At 36.6% G+C, this 18587-nt stretch overlaps 1 long non-coding RNA gene across 1 annotated transcript; it reads left to right on the top strand.

The window, feature by feature from the left end:
• The first annotated feature begins 449 nt into the window (after positions 1-449).
• Positions 450-18361, top strand: LOC116792230. The gene is made up of 4 exons (XR_004359032.1): positions 450-521; positions 2317-2519; positions 13755-13810; positions 16090-18361. It is a non-coding gene; the product is annotated as an uncharacterized LOC116792230 (long non-coding RNA).
• Positions 18362-18587: the final 226 nt, after the last annotated feature.

Raw genomic sequence — 18587 nt, 5'->3', positions numbered from 1 at the left:
AATTCTGTTATCTCACATGACCATAACAATGACAGTTTACACTTAAATGATACACTTCATCTAAAAAACAATTTAATTTAACTATTGCTGGTATGTTTTTTCACAGTTATTCAAGCTGGTGAAAGTTATTCTCTTCCCTCACAGAAGCCATACCAAATAGATAATACTAATGTGATCCTGCAGTGCACCCTCAGTCATTAAAACATATTTAACATTTGTTTAGTCATGTTTTTGTTCCTGACATAAGCTGGAATTCTGTGTTAGATCCTGTCCACTTTCTTTGCAGCCCTGGCAATGCACAGAGTAGATGAGGAGAAAATAGGATTTTTTTTGACATCTCTCTATTCATAATTGATGAAATCTTAATTAGAGTCCCATAAAACAGGTATACATGTAGTCTACTTTTTCCTAATAATAGTGGAAATCTGATGGATCATTATGATTGTAATCTCTCTTTTAATAGCAATCAAAGTTTTCACTGAATTTCTGTTCAGAATTTGCATCTTACTGCACTATTCCAAGTAAGTTTGATGTATAATCTACTTTATCCTTGATCAAATATTAAAAAGGTTCTGAAAAATGCATTAGTGGTATAGTCTTCCTTAAATCAAAAAGGTAAGTCAATAATCATCATAAGCCACTGACATCAGAGAAGAACAGCTTCCAGGCTCTTTATTTGAGATGTCCCATCAATAATATTGAATGTTTCTTTATTTATTAATTTCTGACTATCAGTCTGAAAGATATACTCACTTGTACTATTTTCCGTGATGTACGTTGCTGTGGTGTCATTGTTCTGATATCTCAGACTTGAAAGAAAGATCTAGTGGGCAGTTCCAACTTTCCAAAAGGAGTTACTGACATCATGTAGTGATGATAAAATTGCATTTGGAAGTAGCTACTATACATACAAAGCAGGCAATTTCACAATATTCCTACCTCAGCTTAAGTGTTATCACCTAACAAAGCACAGTGAAAGTGCTTTCTGCAAGGCAAAATGTTTTCTTTTGCAGCATTGCTGTTATCAATGTTCTGCTGTCCCAGATCTCTGATGAAGCTCAGTTTTAAGAAAATCTACCAAGTTGAAAAATGATGTATCAATGTCATCCACGTTCTGAATTTAAGGGGATTAGTTTTGAAAGGTCTAAGTCATAGCAAAACACATAGCAATTTAGAATCCAGAAATTCATGTGGTCTAATCAGAGCCACTAAATTATTAGACATAGCAGCAGAAAGCTTTTGGAGCTATTTCATAGTCATATAGTAATTTCTAAATGGTAAGCAAACATGGTATCTTGCCAGACTGATCATTTAGACCACTCATGCGTGGAATTACTATTAAAGTCAAAGGTAATCTTCCTGAATTGATTTACTAATGACTTCTGGAGTTGAGTCATTACTGGTTATGAATCAATAGATCTTTTTCTGAAAAGTGTATCTGATGAAGAAATATCTTGAAGGTTTTGGTGTTTGCCACTTTTGTCGCAAAGAATTCTATGAAAATTTAACAGGTGTAAGAGTACTTCAAAGGGAAACAGAGAAGTCAAACTGCCATTCTTTTTAGTAGTAACTTGAGTAATGCTTATCTAAATCTTTCTATACAAGTTCAATAAAATTTATCACATACTTATGCAATGACACATATTCCAGAGACAAATTCAAGTAGGTTTTAACCACATTATTAACCCACTAAGTGCCCAAGCCTTGACTGAATTCTGCCATCATCCTGGAGACTTGGTAGTGAGGGCTCAAGGTCATCTGTAATAGAGCAGCTACCTGGCCTTGATGCTATTTGACACAGGGCTGCTAGAGGAGACCGGAGGGGGGACTTGGGTCCCTTTTATTCAGGAGTTGTGTTTATCCTAAGCCACTCAGTTCTGGTCCCTGTTTGAATTACACTGCATCCATGTCTCTGCTTGCCATCTATGTACCTTGCTGATCTGGACTAGGACACTGACCTGCAGCATCCTCGCATGACTTCAGATCTGCACCATCATTGTGAATTTGCCTGGCAATCCCCAGCCAGATAGCTGACCCTGGATACTGCTCTGCTCCTCTCATCTGGCTACTTTGCTGCTGTGCCCTTGTCAGTGAGCTCACTGCTCTGCCTTCCTTGCTGCCACCCTTAGCTCCTAGTTTGTTTTCCCTTACAGATTAGAAAGCTTTCAGTGTTCCCTGATGTTAACTCTCGTATTATGTCTTAATAATTTAAAATCCTGAACAGAGAACCCTCCTGCAATTGCATATTTTATGTGTATGCACAGTAATGAAATGCTTGATTCTTTCTCTGAAGAAGTATCCTTTGCCTCTTCCCAGATTACAGACATCTAAAATACATGGCATGGAAGACTAAGCCTTTGACTTCTATAAGTATTACATGTATGAATACATACAAAAGATATAGATTGTGAGAGAGAAATTCATGATCAATAAGGAAGGCTTCAGTGTATAAGTGGAGATCTTGCATATGGAGGAAAGTTAAACACAGAAGGATGGATTTTTCAATGTCCACTGCAGAGGTAAGAATAAAATCCAGATTTCATGGATGTCAGTCAAAGTCTGTGGTCATCATAGAGTCCAGTCCTACCTGTGATCTGCTTATTGCTCACTTATATAGGTAGAATAATACCTTTTCAGGGTTGGCAAAAATATTTGACATTCTGAAGTACAAAAGATGAGGAAAGAAAACCAGTGTATTTCAGCTAACATGACTCCACTGCTGAAGTAAAGCCAGCTGGAGGTAAGAAAAACCATGCTGAAGACAGGGATGAGACAGTGATTGATAGCCTTGTTCGAGAGACAGATGAGATCAGTCTGAAAGTTTCTGACACAAATTGTGTTTCCTGCTGTTCAGGCAACTTAATTTCATTTAAGTCCTTTTATGCCAGCTGGGTGTATCTTATTCTCTTCCCCCTCCATGTGCTGTAGTTTCATTTTTTTTTCCTACATAGCATTTCTACTTTTAGAAAAAAAATATAATTAAAAGACAGTTATTCACTTAATACATCTAGCTGACATTGCTTTAGTTTTCCCTTTTGTGTGCTCAGTAAAGAAAGTACAGCTTTATATGCTCTTTATTATGATTCTACCTGGAGTTCCATGATTCAGACATATGCCAGTGTCAGTTTATTGACACTGGCCTGTGAAATATTTCCTGTCCTGTTATCTGTCATTCTCTAGCTTTCAGGGTCTGCATTCCCTGTGACTCTGAAGTTATATATCAGGTAGCAGTGGGACTGCTGCCCCCCATGTGCTGTACAGTAATGCATCAAGTATGCCATCATTAAGATAAATTATGTCCTTTTGTGAACATTTGAGTCTGTATTTTTCAGTAGAAAAAAGCAGCTGTGCTTGAACTAGAATTTAGGATGGCACTTAAATGTTAGAAATAAATTGATTATTTAACATTGCTTTTACAAGGGATTTAAAAGGATTCAAGTTTGTCTTTTGCATAATGTGGTATTTCTGTTGTAATACTGAAGCAGAAATAAAATGACAGAAAAAGAAATAAGAAAAATATTAGAGAATAGCAACAATTTTTATATTTTTTTATAATTCAGAATTTAACTGTAAAGTTACAACATGCTGGTAAATCTGTAACATTCTATCAAATCTGCTATGTTTTGCTAAATGTCACTGGCCCTATATCTGAACTGCAGAATATAAGTGCTGAAATTATTTTGCAATGGCAATGGTAGGAAAAAAAAATTGAAGAAAATTCATGCTGTCACCTATTTTTTAAACATGCAGATTTTTATGTACAGTATCTTACACTCTGAATATGTAATGAGATTACATGTCTCTGAGTAGGAAAGGACTAAGAAGATCCTTACAGGTTACATTTCTATGATATACTGAGTGTATGAAATATGAACAACTGCTTTTCATAGAATCATAGAATCAACCAGGTTGGAAGGGACCTCTGAGATAATCAAGTCCAACCCTTGATCCACTACCACCATGGTTACTAGATCATTGCACTAAGTGCCACATCCAGTCTCATCTTAAAAGCCTCCAGGGACAGAGAATCCACTGCTTCTCTGGGCAGCCCATTCTAATGCCTGATTATCCTCTCTATAAAAAATTTCTTCCTAATATCCAACCTAAACTTCCCCTGGCAGAGCTTAAGACCATACCCTCTTGTCTTACTGATAGTTATCTGGGATAAGAGACCAACCCTACCTGGTTACAACCTTCTTTCAGGGAGGTTGTACAGATGGGGTCTCCCTTAAATCTCCTCTTCTCCAGGCTAAAGAACTCCAGCTCCCTCAGCCTCTCCTCATAGGACTTGTGCTCCAGTCCCTTCACCAGCCTTGTTGCTCTTCTCTGGACCTGCTCCAGCACCTCAATATCCTTCCTGAACTGAGGGGCCCACAACAGGACAAAGCACTCAAGCTGTGGCCTCACCAGCACTGAGTACAAGGGAAGAATCACTTCCCTGGTCCTGTTGGCCAGACTGTTCCTGATCCAGGCCAGGATGCCATTGACCTTCTTGGCCACCTGGGCACACTGCTGGCTCATGTTCAGCTTCCTGTCAATCCAAATTCCCAGGTCCCCTCTGTCTGACTGCTCTCCAGCCACTCTGTTCCCAACCTGTAGCGCTGCAGGGGGTTGTTGTGGCCAAAGTGTAGGACCCGGTACTTGGCCTTGTTGAACCTCATCCCATTGGAATCAGCCCAACTCTCCAGTCTGTCCTGGTCCCTCTGCAGAGCCCTCCTGCCTTTCAGCTGATCAACACTCCCCCCAACTTAGTGTCATCTGCAAATTTGCTAATGGTAGACTCAATCCCCTCATCTAAATCATCAATAAAGATATTAAACAGAACTGGGCCCAACACTGATCCCTGGGGGACACCACTAGTGACCGGTTGCCAACTGGATGCAGCATCGTTCACCACCACTCTCTGGGCCCAGCCCTCCAGCCCATTCTCAACTCAGCACAGAGTGCCCCTGTCCAAGCTGTGGGCTGCCAGCTTTTTCAGGAGTGTGCTGTGGGAGGCAGTGTCAAAGGTTTTGCTGAAGACCAGGTAGACCACATCCACAGCCTTCCCCTCATCCACCAGGTGGGTCACCTGATCATAAAAGGAGATCAGGTTGGTCAGACAGGACCTGCCCTTCCTAAACCCATGTTGGCTGGGTCTGATCCCTTGTCCATCCAGTAGCTGCTGTGTCATTGCACTTAGGATGATCTGCTCCATAACCTTGCCAGGCACTGAGGTCAGGCTGACAAGCCTGTAGTTTCCTGGGTCCTCCTTGCAGTACTTTTTGTGGATGGGCGTGATATTTGCCAACTTCCAATCATCTGGGACCTCCCTAGTGAGCCAGGACTGTTGGTAGATGATGGAGAGCAGCTTGGTGAGCTCTTCTGCCAGCTCCCTCATCACCCTAGGATGGATCCCATCTGGTCCCATAGACTTGTGGAGATCCAAGTGGCTCAGCGGGTCACTGTTTTGTCCTGGATTACAGGGGGGCTGTTCAGATTCTTATGTCTGTCTACAAACTCCAGAAGCCAGCTGTCCTCAGGGCAACCTATCTTACTGTTGAAAGGTGAGGTAAAGAAGGTGTTAAATACCTCAGCCTTTTCCTCATCTTTGATAACTATATTCCCACCCATGTCCAATAAAGAATGGAGGTTTTTCTTGTCCCTCCTTTTGCTATTGATGGATCTGTAGAAAGACTTTTTGCTATCCTTCACAGAAGTGGCAAGATTAAGTTCAAGTTGTGCCTTTGTCTCTCTAATTTTCTTTCTACATGACCTAACTATATTCCTAAACTCCTCCTGAGTAGCCATACTTTTGAAAGTATACTAAAGAAATTTACAAACCCAAAGTCATATCTTCACTTCTTGGTGAGGGGCATCAGTGGCCACAAAAATGAGCAGGAAAGTCTAGTCACTTACACTTGTCTCTGTCTATGGGTATTCTGGCAAGGGAGGAAAGGGAAACAGGGAATGAGAGGAATGAATGCTTTCATTCCTTTTACTTCTCTCTACTCCTTAGACCAGCAGCATGGTTTACTTATTCATTAGTATCTCAAATAATGGAAGAAGTAAAGGATAAGTGTGATCAAATGAACAGGATCTCTAATCCACAGGCAACTACACATGATCAGGGCTTGCACGTGACTGCATTCCTGTCATAGCTGCTATGTGCTTTCATTGCCTTTTCACCTACAGTTAGAGCATACTCTAGAAGGAAGACAAGCTTCTGCTGAAGTTTTGGTACAAATGGAAAGTTAGAGCAATTTCAAAGTTAAAAATTCTCACTACAGAACATTATAGGGTTATTGGAAAAACACATTATGGAAGTAATACAAAAAAATCCCTGCTCCTTTCTCAGAGAACAATAAATAACACATGATTCAATAGGCTAGTCGTTTATTATATTATGAATCTGCGAGACATATTAGTTTTCCAGCACACATTAAAGTCTGTGTGTGATGTTTGTATTATGAAAGTCTGTCTGAAAAACGTTGGAGTTACAAAGTCACAGTGCTAACTTTGATGGTTATCTCTAGATGTTCTAAAATACATTTTATCCCACCTCAACCCCACTTTCCCAGATTTTCTTTAAATTTCCTAATATTTTACTTGCTTCCTTTTAGATGAATTCTTTTCCCTGTCCTTGCTAGCTTTTATTTTTTAACTGGAGGAATAAATTGAGATTTTTGTCAGAATCGAGGCACTCATTAAAGATTTCAACAGGTGTGTATTTTAACATCTCTAGAATAAAACTAGAGTTTATGTACTTCCTGTTCTAAGACTTCTGATTTACTCTATCATGTACATAATAACCACAGTAACATTATGAAAACTTTGCTTATCTACCTAAAAGTTGAAATTAGTTAACTGAGAGGGTAAGAACTGATGCTTGTTGGACTCCTCAGAGAAGGAGGAGTCACCATATTTCAATTCATTGTTTAAATTACGTTACATGAGAGGTGAACTTTTCATTTCCATGAAAGTTTTCTGCTGACGTGATACAGTAACAGACATATAAGTGGACTTGTCAAAGGGATCCTCTTATACTTCAAGAAATTCTGAGATGCAGTATCAGGAAGATCTATTTGATGATGCATTTAATGATAATTTTAGAAATATATTTCATGTTTGAAATAATTAAAAACATATTTCTTGGAAAACTGCATTTTTGTATGGACCATTGTATTATATACAGTAATAATTTTCGTTTCCAAAGTAATGATCATACACTGACAAGTATTGGTGTCCAAGAACAATTCTGTTTTTGTACAAGATATTATCTACTAAGAAAAATGTGTAGAAGCAGAACCAAGGGAATTCTTTTCCTTAGATATAAAAATTGTTAGAGGGACAGAACAAAAGGCTATAGGATTTTCCCATGTTCTGCCAGCTGCCACATTAAGAGAAATGAACCAGAGATTCTGTGAAATACTGTCAGAAAGTAAAACTTAATTGGGTATAAAAACTCAAGCAAATATTATTATCTCTGATATGTTGAACAGTCTCAAAGAACAATGACTACTACTTATACAATCAAAAGAAAATTGAATGGAAGAACTGCAAAAATAGTTGTTTTCTCATATGATAACTTGCTCTTGATGAATTTAAAGGGCGTTACAAATTTAGTACAGTTTTCAAAGTGGAAATGTTACAAAGAAGGGAAGGTACTGGTTATTTTGAAGCAAAAGAAAAGTAAAAATCTAACATTGCAGTAAAGATATATGCCTGGAAGATAGTGAAGGCAGCTGAATACTAAACTATGACAGAGAGAGGAGAAAACAAAAGTTTATCAGAAATGTTTAAGTGTGTTGCCCAAAAAGAGGCTAGAGACATCATTGCTACGTCACTGTGCAATCTTTGTGCCTTCTCACGTCAGCTGCTTATAAAAGGAGACTGGTAGATGGTGGATAGAGATGTTGACATAATTTTTCTCTTCCATCTATTGCTTCATAATCTACCATGGAAAAAAAGATCACACAATATGACTTTTACTTAAGCTAAACCTATGTCTGTCTACTTATGAAGCTCCAAATGCATGTAAACTGTGCCTAGGTGTACAGATCTCTGCATAGTGAGAAAGCAGAAAGTTTAGTATCACCTCACACCAGTAAATCTTGAATAAAGTGACTCTGGAAAATTAGTAAGAGCAAGTCAAGGGCTAAATGATGGGAAGGTTCTATTATTCACTAAATAATTATCTGTTACTATGAAGTTCTATAAAAATTTATAAAAGACTTGAGGTACCACAGGTTATTTGCAAGCAACTATTTACAAGAGTATGCAGTGACAGGACCGGGGGAATGGCTTCAAACTGAGAGTAGGTTTAGATTAGATATTAGGAAGAAAGTCTTTACTGTGGGTGTGTTGAGGCACTGGAACAGGTTACCCAAAGAAGTTGTGAATGTTCCCAACCCTGGAAGTGTTGAAGACTGTGTTGGATGGAACTCTGAGTAATATGGTCTTGTCAAAATATCCCTGCCCACAGCAGGAGCGTTGGAACTAGGTGATATTTAAGGTCCATTCCAACCCAAGACATTCTATAATTCTGTGATTCTGTGATTCTATTACAGAGGCGTTCTTGCATTGCATTTGTGGGCCAATAAGAAAAATATAAAATGTTTTAAATTCTACAGTTTGCACATTTTGTTTTTACAGTCTGTAGAAAACTCATAGGAAATGGGAGAAAATAGCCAATACATAAACAAAACTAAAGAGCACCACATGTCAAATGTGGCTGGTTAGCAAATGAACAGTTGCCTTGGTCTGTTTATACTTCTCTGTGTGAGGGATATTCAGCATTTGTAACAATACTTTCTCAGTCCTAGAAACTTACAAGCAACTTTCTGTGAATGAGCAAATAAATTTAGGAAAAGAATTTCTGCCTTTTAATATTAAATATTAATATTAATGAGGATTGGAAGCTACATCCATAGAAGTAAATTAAATGTTCCTGAGACCATTTGTTAGCACTGAGGACAATTGGCATAAGACACTATACACACGTGCCATCAGCATGGAAAACAGATGGCTGAATGCAAATTATCTGCTAAGGACAGTCACCTTGCCACGCTGACTCCAGAGTGGTGCTGGTTTGGGAGAGTGTTAGCTTGTTAGGCTGTAGGACAGATTTAAGAGCTTCTCAATGAACACAGTGAAGTTCCAATATTGGTATCTGCTTATTTCCTAGTTCAGGCAGGTGCAAAGCTCTTCTCCCCAGCAGCGTCCCTTCTTCCAACTGTCATTATGGGAGAAAGATTAAGCACTTATTCTTACAATGTATCTAATGCAGTGTCTTTCACTGGCTGATGATGCCGTTCCATTTCCAGAATGGAAATCTGTGGGAGCCCAAACCCAGCTTTCAGCAAAGGAAAACAAGGGCTGACAAAAATCTCGTGATCTGAAGGAGCTGGACCCTTCTCACAAGACCTGTTAAAGTTCTACCTTATGGATCAAGCCTGGTTCCAGCAGAAATCAGAAAAGACTTTTGAGATGATTGTATCAGATCATGTCTAAACCCCTGTAATTCCTCTATCCCCCATGTAATCCTACTAGAAGAAAAATTAACTATTTAGAAATTGCAGTAAAAACTTGTGTAATTCCATAATTAACATAACTCGTCCCCTTCATTAACATGTCCAACCTCAGATACCTTTAAAATAGTGTTCTCATGTTCAATAGACTATTCCAGTTCCCCCATACTGGGATCGTGTCTAGCTTTTATTTTTCAGACCGCCACTGAAATCTGCTCCTCAACAAGTAAAATTTACAGCAGAATCCAGAAGATTTTTTTTAAATTACCTGAGTCATTGCAAGACCTCCTAAAACTTGCAGTGCTAATCCTAAAATTACTAAATCCTTCTATAGGGTCTGATCTATCAAAGCACTTAAGCAGGGACATAAACTCCAGAAAAAAATAACTAAAAGAGTATTCTCATTCATTTAAAAAAAAAAAGGGTCCTTTTGGATGAGGGTCTGGAAGGCATATGCTGAGATGAACAGAGTAAAGCTTGCAGTGGAATTCTTAATTTAAACTTTCATTTGTGGGAGAGAATAATAATTTTAGCAAGTTTTTAACATGTTTTTTCCTACTAAGTTATAAATTATGCAGCATATAAAGTCTTGATTCTGTTAGACAGAAAGTAACTGAATAAATAACTTATATCTTTCTTCAGTTCTGAGCATTCATGTAGCATAAACTGTCTAATTATAATAATTCTTTTACCCTCTTTGAAGTCATTGATAAAATATTCCTGCAAGATTTAGAAGAGGAAAAATATAAGGTTTTAATTTTTCAGCAGAGAAGACATTAATTTTCTCTAGGTACAATAATTGTAAAAATACAATTCTGTTTCATCTTTAAAACAAGGTAAGGAAGTAGAAAGTAGATTTTGTCCCTTAGCAAAGAACCTACTAATAATGAAACTACTGTTTTCTTGCAGGTATCAATTTGCTATTTATTAATGCCAACACGTTTTCAGACTTACATGATGTACCATACCACAAGGGAGTTAATATGATTATAATTTGAATTTCTGCTGAAACTCGTCATATTACATTACATGAAATGCAGGTGAAAAGCTTTATGTAGTCAGGTGACATGAGAAAATAACAGCGTCATCTACCCAAATCTTTTTATTTTGAAAAATTCAGTAATTCATACCTGACACCTAAAAGAATGATTTCCATTTGGTGTGTGAAGAAGCCTTTTCCCTCCTGCCTTCCTCCAGAATCTTCCAATACACTACTGTGTTTCTATTGCTAGATGTAGAAAGGTTTGTGAGAGATGAAGACAGCATGTAAAGGTACGATACCCCCTTTCCCTAAGCCCTCTAGTTTCAAGGGGAGCAAAGAGATTGTGGTGGGCCTTTTGTGGTAAAATTGCAAGAAAGCTGAAGGTTTCCAATACATACCTTGGAGAATTTCATGTGTCATAGGTTTTCCATCATGGTCTATCAGTTGCCCATTCTAAATTTTGACTCTCTGTGCAAGGAGAATTCAGTGGTATATAGAAGAAGTTTGTCAATGGAACCAGTTCCACTCCTTTACATTCTCTTCACACTACCAGGTCACAGATGAAAGAAAGCATATTAATAGAGTTTCAGAGATATTCATTGGCATCTCTTTTCTAAGGCAGAAGGATCTACTAAGACATTCATATTCTCCAGAGCTCAGTATGATTCCATGAGGCTAGGGTAGACATGAGAGAAATAGAAAGAAAATTCTGGGCTTCTATGTCTAGAAAAAGACATGAAGAGTAATGGGCACAAGAGGAGAAACATTGTGTATAAGAAATATTTAGAAACTTCATATTGAGTCTATACAAGTAAAAAAAAAAGCAACTTTTATTATTGTTCTTTTCAAATTAGTCTTTACAAATGTCTTTAGAATATTTTTCTCCACAGTATTTTAGTATTCATATATAATTCATCAGCTACATCAATTTCTTTTTGTTTCATGGCTCACTCTTTACTTTTCTGAGCTCAAACCATCAGATAGCAGACACCTGCATCAGAGATGAGGCCTTTTGATAGACTTAGGCTCCAGTGCCATGAGGTACCCATTTTTCTGCAGCATTTGGAGTTTTGAAATCAAATAAGCTGAAGTTTCCCTGAAACATTTCTCAGAAAAAACTTGTTGTTTATAGTGGAAAATGCATCTATGTATGTCCTCTGCAGTGTATTTTAGACTTTCCCAAAAAATTCTTTGGTAGAAGAAATTTAACTATTTTATGGAATGATATTTTGATATTGTATACATTATAATTGAACGAGGAGAGCACAGAAATAGTTTTAGAAACCATATTAACCACATGTGAATGTAAAAGAAAACCCAATTTATTTTAACCACATTCCTTCTTGATGTGAAAACAGTACAAGTTACAACTTCTGTGGTCAGAAACATGCACTCTTAAGTTCTTGAAAAAGGAAAGTATGTACAGTCATGATCTTTCTTACAAAACTGCAGACAGAAAAATTCTTTCTTATAACATATGAAGCAGTTCTAGATTACAAAAAAAAAAAAAAAAAGAAAGAAAAAACAACAGACCAAAAAACTACTTGGAATGGAGAAGATAGAACTTTTAGGAGTCAGGTTTGTTCATTTGTAGAAGACATCCTACTACATATATGTCATGATTTTAACCATTTTTAATGCTATGTAATCTACATTACTTCCCTTGTAGTAGTGACAAGTTAGATTATTTATTATCTTTACTCTGACAGCAAAGACAGATTGACTAACTTCATCCCATTTCATATTTCATGTGGAATGTGAATTTCACATTTACGCTTTATGCCGCATTGCCAATAAATTTGGCTTTACACTTTGGATAAAATGAGCTACAAAATCCCACAGTAACTCAGAGATATTTTTAACAGAAATATATATACTCTTTTTTTTTTTCAGAAGTTTTACTAAAGAAAAAAAATTCAGATTAGTACTGATCCCTTGAGATGCCACCATTTATATTTGCAATTCTAGTTTCATCCAGAACTAGATTTTTCTTTTATTATTACAATACCAACATATTTTTATTTTACTTTTATAAAACTATTTAGAGTCACAGTAATGTACTGACTGCGGTTGCTGAAGATGCTGCAGTATCTGTCTCTAAATCAGAGCTACTAACACTGATTTGTTCCAACTTCTTCCACAATCTGTCAAGTTCTTTAATAGCACACACATTAAATATTTTGAGCTATTTTACTAAGCTGTTATGGAAAAAAAAAAAATCCCAAACCCTGGCATATTCTCTAAATTTTGCAGCTATTGTGTAAGAAAATGGAGAAGTTCTGGTAGGGAAAGTAGAGAAAGACTGCACAATTAATCTAACACTCCAAAATCTGATATTATTTAGATAAACAGAACAGAACACACCAAAGTAAATGTACAAAAGATAGATGAAAGGTTACTCAACTTGTTTTAAAATGCTACTTATTTTAAAAGAATACTGCATCAGTAAAGTAGCTCCTACCTTTAACAATACTTGTGCAAAGGAACCATATTTCAGAAAGCATCGGCTTATCAGTAAATGTATACAGATTGTCCTTCTATTAAGCATCAATTCTTTCACTGACTCCCCAAACACCCTGAGGAAACTGCATTTAGTAAGATCTCCTCAGATATCTTTAGCAAGAGGAGCACTACCCATCAGTATCAGAATCACAGTCCTCTCTTTCATATCATATTTTGATCACATCCCGTAATCTGACCTGTCACAGGCGCCAGCCAAGTGGAAATGACAGTGAATGACAGTAACAGACCAAATAAGATGGTTACCAGGAGTGCAGAGACCCAGGGACCTCAATCAACTGAACCACAAATCCATTAAATGATTTAATTTTGTGTATCCAACTGTGGGGCAATGTTTACAGCAAGAGAATGAAATATATACATAAAAAATAAAAGGATGTATAGAAACAAACAGATTGAGAAATAAAAGTACTCTGAGGAGAAGGTAATCTTATATGATTGATTGTTCCTTTTTTTTGGAAGATGCTGCAAGCTTTACATGCACATAGAATAAACTATTCTATAATACTACTTTAGATTTTAGAAAATGATTCACTAATGAAATCAGTTTTGACTGGTAATGCAGAAAGGTAAAAAGACACCATGTTCCATGAAAATAGGTTAGTCAACTTCATTTTTGTTTCAAATCTTTTTCCAATCACTTTCATTTTCTGGCTGGCTCTGCAGTGGTTGAAATGCAGAAAGAACATATTTTAATTTGAATTAAAGGTACGGTTTTATTTATGTATAATTATTTGTTCCAGGCTAGCCTTGCATCTCAAATGAAACCTTGAAAGAAGAACTGGTGTTAACAAATATGGTATGTTATCCTACATATGCTTTTAGATATGTAGAACTTCAAATTTTCTTTTCATCCTCTCTATCAATGGCTGGTTTGACTCACATTATACTAATAATTTCAAATGCATTTAAATGCAGTTTAACAAACATGAAGTCCCAGGATATGCCTACACTGTGCTTTCTGAGCATCTCATAAGGAGGTGAGGTAAAGATCTGTTGTCTCCCCCTTTACTCTGTCAATAACATGGTTTAGATATGTGATGAATTTGGGCATTAACTCATGGCAAAGTAAGCTGTTAAGTATCAATTATGATTAGGCACCATTCATTCAACCACATAATCTGTGTGTAGCTGAGAAAATCCCCCTCACAGAACATACATAAGAATTAGAAAAGATATTTTACTCTTTTGGTTGGTTTTTATGTTTGGGTTTTTTTTTTTTTTTGTCTTGGTGGGTTATGCTTTGCGTGTGTTTGTTTGTTTTCAATGTATAGTATCTGCATAGGAAGCAAGATTTTTACTTTAACTAATAACAGTCAGATGTGCCTAGTTGAAAAGAGTCAGCATGTTACTCCTTTATAATTCTTTTGATTATAGGGAAACCCAGATCATATACTGTGGCAGTAAATCTGCATTATATGGGAAATCTGTTGTTTAAATGTGTCTTAAAATGGCTTTTGGTGGTCTTTGCAAACACGTGCTTCTTCTTCCCAACACCCCCCACGGTAATGTTATCTCAGGAATGTCCTGGGAAGGTGTCCTGAGGTGTTTCCCATTGGCCTTTGTTAACCCCTTCCTGTGATTGGGTGTTCCTGTAAGCCCCTTGAGACTTCTAATTGGTTACTCTGTGAATCCTCCTAAACCCTATAAATGTAACATCCCCAACAATAAACTCTCTCTTGCCTCCTCTCCACGCCCGGTGTGCTGTCTCTGTGCCTGCCATGGGACCACGTGCGTGGGGGGAGGGGAGGGCACCTCTCCCCTCCAGCCTCAGGGACAGAAGAAACCCCTGAGAAAACCTCTGGAGTTCCCTTTCCCCATCCTTCAAGACGTCGGAATGGTTCTTCAGATGGAAACGGAACTAGAACTGGGCCGCCTCACGTCGTGGGTGGGGAAAGGGATCCAGAATATACACCTGTAGTGTCGCTGTAATGCAACCGATAGGACTCTATAGAGTGCTCCAGACAACAGAATATTTTAAGGCTAGAGACACCAATTAGGTGATGTTTGAATAAAGCTTCTGTAAAACTATAAAACTGTGTAATCACACGTGCTTGTGCTAATAAGCAGCACCTTCCTGCCAGTGTAAACTCAAAACTATGTTAGAACATTAAATTCACTAGTTTGAATAAAAAAGGTAGGGAATTTTGTCCAAGAATCTCTGCCTTCAGGCAAGAAACTTGCAGGGAATGGATTTATTTCTACCAGTTCCTTCTTTTAAACCATTTCATTCTGTGGGAAGGTTTCAGTTTTTACTGAGCAACTAAAAGAACCCAAAAACCATACCCCTATAGGAAAAACAGCATTTCATTTTGAATTGATCAAATTCACAACTGTTAGTAAAAGAGCTCTGTCAGACTTTACCTTTTGAAAGACATTGTATGTCACCGATATGTCAAATAGCATTCTGTCCTGCATTTTCATAATGCAGCATCATTTTCACCAATTTCAAAATCTTTTAACTAAGTCAAGAGATAAATTTTCTAATAGATACATTTCTAATGTTTTGAATGCAGGGCAAAAACAACCTTCTGGGTACATTTTACTGGATTCAAGAAGGTGCTGCATGAATATTCGTCTATGTTCATTTGGAGGCTTCACATGAGCACCAGAATATGCTTTGAGGAGTAAAGATGCAAAATATAGTACATAGTTGCTTGTAATTGAATAACATTTATTTGCTCTTTTTTATGCAGCCATGGCCTTTTCCTCAACCCTTTACTGCAATTCCAGCAACACTAAAAGACAACTGAACCTTGAACAATTCTCACAGTGCTGTGGGTGCATCGCACAGTTCTGTAACTTGAAATGGGACATGAAGATCACAGACAGGAAGCATGCTGGGTTTTAGCTCGATCATTTGTATAACCTCTTGTGTTAACACAAAGAAAAGAATGTGGGAGCATAAGGGATTTTTTTTTTTCCTCATGTATTCTAGCTGTTCAGTGTAGCTGAATATACTACCTCATACATATTTTTAATTTATCTGAGTATATGCAGCTGCACACAGATATTCATTATTTTATCCTCACTGAAATCTTTCTCTTGTCTGAAGGAAAGCTTTGTATTTTTTTCTAGGGGAAGGAAAAAGAAGAAGGAAAGACTACCAAGATAAACTGAGACTTTTTTGCAAAATAATTTTATGGAAATTTGTTACTCATTTCTCAAAGAAAATATGGAAATATTAATTATGATGGTGAATTCATGAAAAGCTGACAAAACTGTTCAGTCTTATAGCAGAAGAACTGCAACTACTGCTGTTTTAGTTGCTTCTAGTTTGTTGCAAATACTGCCCTATTTCAACAAGCCATGTGGAGTGTATCATTAGATGCAGAAACACTTCTGTTCAGAGACTTTTCTTATGCAATGCCAGATTTGTCTGTGTGTTTTCCTTTTTGTGGAACTATAAATTGTGTCCTCAGAATGACCATTTACACTTTGATGCATACTAATCAATGTAAACATGTCATTTTATAATTAATTCTGAACTAATTAACGGTAATTAGGTATGTCTGTCAAAAATATCAGCAGTCATTTAGAATGTATTACTTGTCAGTCAAATATGTTTTAAATAATTTTTAATATAAATTCTGGCTCCAATTAACAGAACAGCAGAAGCTTTCTACCATTTTTGTGGATGTTATTCTGATGTGCAAGGAAGGGACTATATGCATATTTATGTAAGAATATTTCCAACTGTGTTGCTAATATTACAGTAGCTTGAATAAAGAAAAGTACATTATCCTCATGTAGCTAAATCATAAAGAGTTGCACTAGAAATATAGTAGCCAGTGAGGGAAGCAGAGATATCACCCACTTTATTAATGCCTAAATCAGAATTAGAAACGAGAATTTCATTTTCCCTTCTTTTTTACAACTCTTAACGATACTACTGGTTCTGTGTTTCATAAATCATTGGCTAATAGTGTCTTAAAATTAGAGTTTTTGTAGCTGGTATAAATTTTCAGGTTCAAAGTGAGCAATGGAGTTGTACGTGGGTTGGGCTTCAAAGCGTATTTTTCCAAACTATTATAGATATCAGGCTCAGAATTTGATCCATTCCATACTGAGGTTAGAGATGAAGCTCCATTAGAATTATGAATAAATGAGAAATGAGAAATACATCAGGGAATGACTAAGCATGTATAGTTATTCTAGATTTGTACTGGCTCTTGTATTCCTGCATAGATAGATACTGTCAGCTAGTATTCTGAGTACACATCAATAATATAACAAATAAATAAATACAATCAACTTTTTTGAAGACAGGAATTCTAAGGAAGTGAATCCATTTCCAAGGAGCAGTAGCACAGAGATGGGACAGGAGGCCATATAAACCTTTCTAACATGAAGTGACTTAATGACAGTCACCCACCATTCCCTTTCATTGATTTCTTTTGATAAGATTCTGTGAACAAAGAAAAGAGATTAAGAAGCAGTTCCTGGGTCCAGAATCCATGCTCTAAATAGGATAGAAATGGAATGGGTTGAAGATGGGTCAAATTTAAGGTAAAAACATTGCTATTTCATGGTTGCAACAGTAAATTTTGCATAATTACAAACACTTAAGTGTAGAGCTGGTAAAATCAAAAGAAGTAAATCCCAAGAAGCAGATTAAGTCTCTTGCCATATTGGGCTTTTTGAAAGTGAACCTATGGCCAACTCTGTAGGTAAGACCACACCTTATTCTCCAGCACAAGCAAATTATTTTGTGCTTGAGAATGCACTTTTCTCTGGATGTCTCCTCTCCCACATTCATTTCAGTATTTTTTATGAAATGACAATTATCTGGTTGCTGACTGTTAAGTCATTAATGGACATTAGGTTAGTAGATAAATCAGGAAGACAATCCCTTTTCAGAGAAGATAAAACAGTGACTTCACAGGTAAACAGATTTTCAAGGCTTCTTCCTAAGATCATGACAGGGTGATATTACCTGTCAAAGCAGAATTATGATTTTTTTGTCTGTTTTTTATTATCTTTTCCTGTAAAAAGGGAATCTCTTGGGTTATGGTTCTGTCTCTGAGGAGTCTACAACACTCTAGAGATTTAGATGGAGTTAAATGTTTTGTTGCTAGGTTTATCATAAACCACAAGAGCAAATTAACACACCATCCTCTAATTTCAATGCTGACATGAAATGCCAGTGCTTCTCTTCAGGAATCTACTATCAGAAACATGCCCACAAAAATGTGAAATCAGATCCTGAAAGCTGAACATTACCTTGGAATATAATTGGAAAAAGCTGTATAGATATTTCCAGAAGTAAAAAATACATTTTATTGAAATATTTAAATATTTTTTACTGCAGATTCATGCTAAAAGACTGACTCTTTAAAAGGACATTCTTAAACCCTTTCTTCATTCTTTTTCCAAGTTTTGAATGAAATCTTTGCTTGAATATTAAGGCAAATTAAAAGAAATATGTCAGGGAAGAATAAATAAATAAACAATAAAAAAATAAAAACAGTTTCTCATAGCATGCAGTCCTCTAGGAAAAAAAAAATAAAATAGAAAAAAAAATGTGTCAACCTGCCTTTTTTTTTTTTTAACCTACTTCATGAACTTACTTGAAA

The sequence above is a fragment of the Chiroxiphia lanceolata genome, chromosome 1 (genome assembly GCF_009829145.1).
Source record: "Chiroxiphia lanceolata isolate bChiLan1 chromosome 1, bChiLan1.pri, whole genome shotgun sequence".
Taxonomy (NCBI): Eukaryota; Metazoa; Chordata; class Aves; order Passeriformes; family Pipridae; genus Chiroxiphia; species Chiroxiphia lanceolata.
The sequence above is the reverse complement of the archived record's forward strand: the minus strand, read 5'-3'. Positions and strand labels throughout refer to the sequence as shown.